At 47.3% G+C, this 2,949-nt stretch overlaps 1 pseudogene; it reads left to right on the top strand.

The window, feature by feature from the left end:
- The first annotated feature begins 561 nt into the window (after positions 1–561).
- On the top strand, positions 562–1,216 carry LOC121441500 (annotated as a pseudogene).
- The last annotated feature ends 1,733 nt before the right edge of the window (positions 1,217–2,949 follow it).

Raw genomic sequence — 2,949 nt, 5'->3', positions numbered from 1 at the left:
AACCCAGCAATTGTGGGGACCATGTGTCAGCCGCGTCCTCGTGGTCTCAGCAGAAACCTCCATGCGCCTCTGTCACATTCTGGCTTCTTGTCGATTTCTAAAGATCATTCTGATTATTCCAAACTCATATGTACCCATCTCACTGGTACGAAGTGTGTGCTCACTCGTCCTTAGTCACGCAATTCTAACTGAAAACACATGTCCTGGTGTTCAACCCCAGCCAAACTGTTCATTGCAATGATCATAACAATCGGCCTCAAATAAGCAATAGAAGGAGCCGAGCTTCCTCCTGTGGCCAGAAACCTCCCCATGTTGAGTTCTCCCAACTCAGACAGCCGATTCGCCACGACAGTGCCGGGCTGCCGCCACCGTAACGCCTCCTGGCCAGGTGGAGCTGCCATCTTTGCCTAAGGAGACAGATAACAAAAACGGAACAAAAGAGATCTCGGAGAGCCAGAACTTCTTCTATCCCAGCCAAAAAGTCTTCACATTTGGTGAGGAAGATACGGCGTACAGGACAGACACTAAAATACTTTAAATAAAAAATACCATTCCTGAGCCATGAGTAGGCTCAGGCTACAGAAGAGGCTTGCCTCTAGCGTCCTGCGCTGTGGTAAAAAGAAGGTCTGGTTGGACCCCAACGAGACCAATGAAATCGCCAGTGCCAACTCCCGTCAGCAGATACGGAAGCTGATCAAAGGTGGGCTGATCATCCGGAAGCCTGTGACTGTCCATTCCCAGGCTCGATGCCGGAAAAACACTTTGGTTCGACTGAAGGGCAGGCATATGGGCATAGGAAAGCGGAAGGGTACTGCCAATGCCCGAATGCCCGAGAAGGTGACCAGGATGAGAAGAATGAGAGCGGATCCTGCGCCGCCTCCTCAGGAGATACCGTGAATCCAAGAAGATTGACCGCCACACGCATCACAGCCTTTACCTGAAGGTCAAAGGGAATGTCTTCAAAAACAAGCACATCCACAAGCTGAAGGCAGACAAGGTCCGCAAGAAGCTCCTGGCTGACCAGGCTGAGGCTCGCAGGTCTAAGACCAAGGAAGCAAGAAAGCGCCAGGAGGAGTGCCTCCAGGCCAAGAAGGAGGAGATCATCAAGACTCTGTCCAAGGAGGAAGAGTCCAAGAAATAGAGCTTCCCTGGAGTCTGTACATAGTGGGCTGCTTGTGGCCTCAGGTGGATCAGTCATTAAAATAAAACAAGCCTTTAAAAAAAAAATACCTTTCCTGATGATTAGGAATGGTGGCCAGGTTTATGGTGCTGGTGGCAGTCAGTTGGTTTGTTCGCTGTGTGTGGTGGTGGTTGGTTGGCTGTTTTGTTTGCTTTAGTTTTGAAGTTAGAGCCTTGCATGTGCGGGGCAAGTGCTTTATATAAACCGCATCCGCAGAAGGATGGTGTATTCTAAAATAAAGTGTCTTACATACTTACATAAAGATGTACTTATGTGATCAGTACCATGTTCAATAAGTGACCTCTAATAATAATTAATAAACAACAACTTTATATGTAAATATTCTTTAGTAGTTATTTTAACATTATTATTTGTTTGTAGGCATTTTAAATAATGTGATAACCTAGAAAGGAGTATTTCTCTTGTTTGTAGTCCTGATTAGCTTAGTTTATTTGTCTAGTTTTATTGTTCTAATGAAGTAGCTGAGGTCATTTTATAATGAAGAGGTGGGTTTTACCCACATTTCTATCCTAAGATATAGGGCTGTACGTCAGGATGCCATTCTTGCTGAAAGAGTGCCGAGGAAACAGAGAGCATCATGTGTCAAGAGGCAGGGAACCTGTGTACACACACACACACACACACATACATGTGTGTGTGTCTGAACCTATGCACACATGTGCATATGTGTGTTCTGAACCTGTGCACACACGCGCATGTGTATGTCTGAACCTGTGCACACATGCGCATGTATGTGTCTGAACCCGTGCACACATGCGCATGTATGTGTCTGAACCTGTGTACACACAGGCATGTGTGTGTCTGAACCCGTGCACACATGCGCATGTATGTGTCTGAACCCGTGCACACATGCGCATGTGTGTCTGAACCTGTGTACACACAGGCATGTGTGTGTCTGAACCCGTGCACACATGCGCATGTATGTGTCTGAACCTGTGCACACATGTGCATGTGTGTGTCTTCTAGACTCTCTCTCTTCTTACAAAACCACCAGCACTCAACCAGGGAGTCTCTGCCCTCATGACTTTGTCTAAATCACTTCCCAAATAACCCCTCCTTACACACCACCGTCAGACCAATGTTCCGCCCACCTAACATTATCTGAAGCCCTCAGTGGGGACTGAGTATCAACATATGAACCCTGGGGAAGGGGCAGCATGTACTCAAACCATATTCAAGTCACGGCAGTCTCCATGGGCTAAAGCTGCTCAGTTTAGAGGGGAGCAGCAGCCAGCAGACAACAGAGGGACCGAGGCCAATTCAGAGTCCATTGCTCTAAGAAGCAAATGATTTTACAACTCTCAAACGGACATCACAAGAGGTTGTTCGTGCAAACACAAGAGGCATGTAGATGACCTATCCTCGGGCTCTCCTTGGAGCTCTTGCTTTCCCTGCCAGTGTTTTTCGCGCTGCTTTAAATAACAGCCATAGGAAATCAGGGGATCAAGAAAATGTGTGAAATCACTACTGCCTGGATAATCCACTGGGCTGGAGGAGCACCCAACTGGAAGCCATCACAGCTACTCTTCCCTGCTTTCTCTGTAAGTGCCATGTCAGTGGCCTTGGAATCCTTCCGGGAATATACCACCACCTGCTCCAGGCTCCTCAAATTCCATTCAGCCTTCAAAGCTCAACAAAGCCCTCCTCCAAGAGTTCTTCCCTGGATGCCCTGGTCCTTAATTCTTCTTCATCTGAAATAGAGGCAGCATTTGCAAGACGTGAAGAACGAGGCCTTTAAATGAGATAAA

This window comes from Microtus oregoni, unplaced genomic scaffold (genome assembly GCF_018167655.1).
Source record: "Microtus oregoni isolate MIOR12 unplaced genomic scaffold, Mior012 000077F_ref0000221, whole genome shotgun sequence".
Classification (NCBI taxonomy): domain Eukaryota; kingdom Metazoa; phylum Chordata; class Mammalia; order Rodentia; family Cricetidae; genus Microtus; species Microtus oregoni.
Note: the sequence above shows the minus strand (reverse complement) of the source record. Positions and strands in the feature narration are given on the sequence as shown.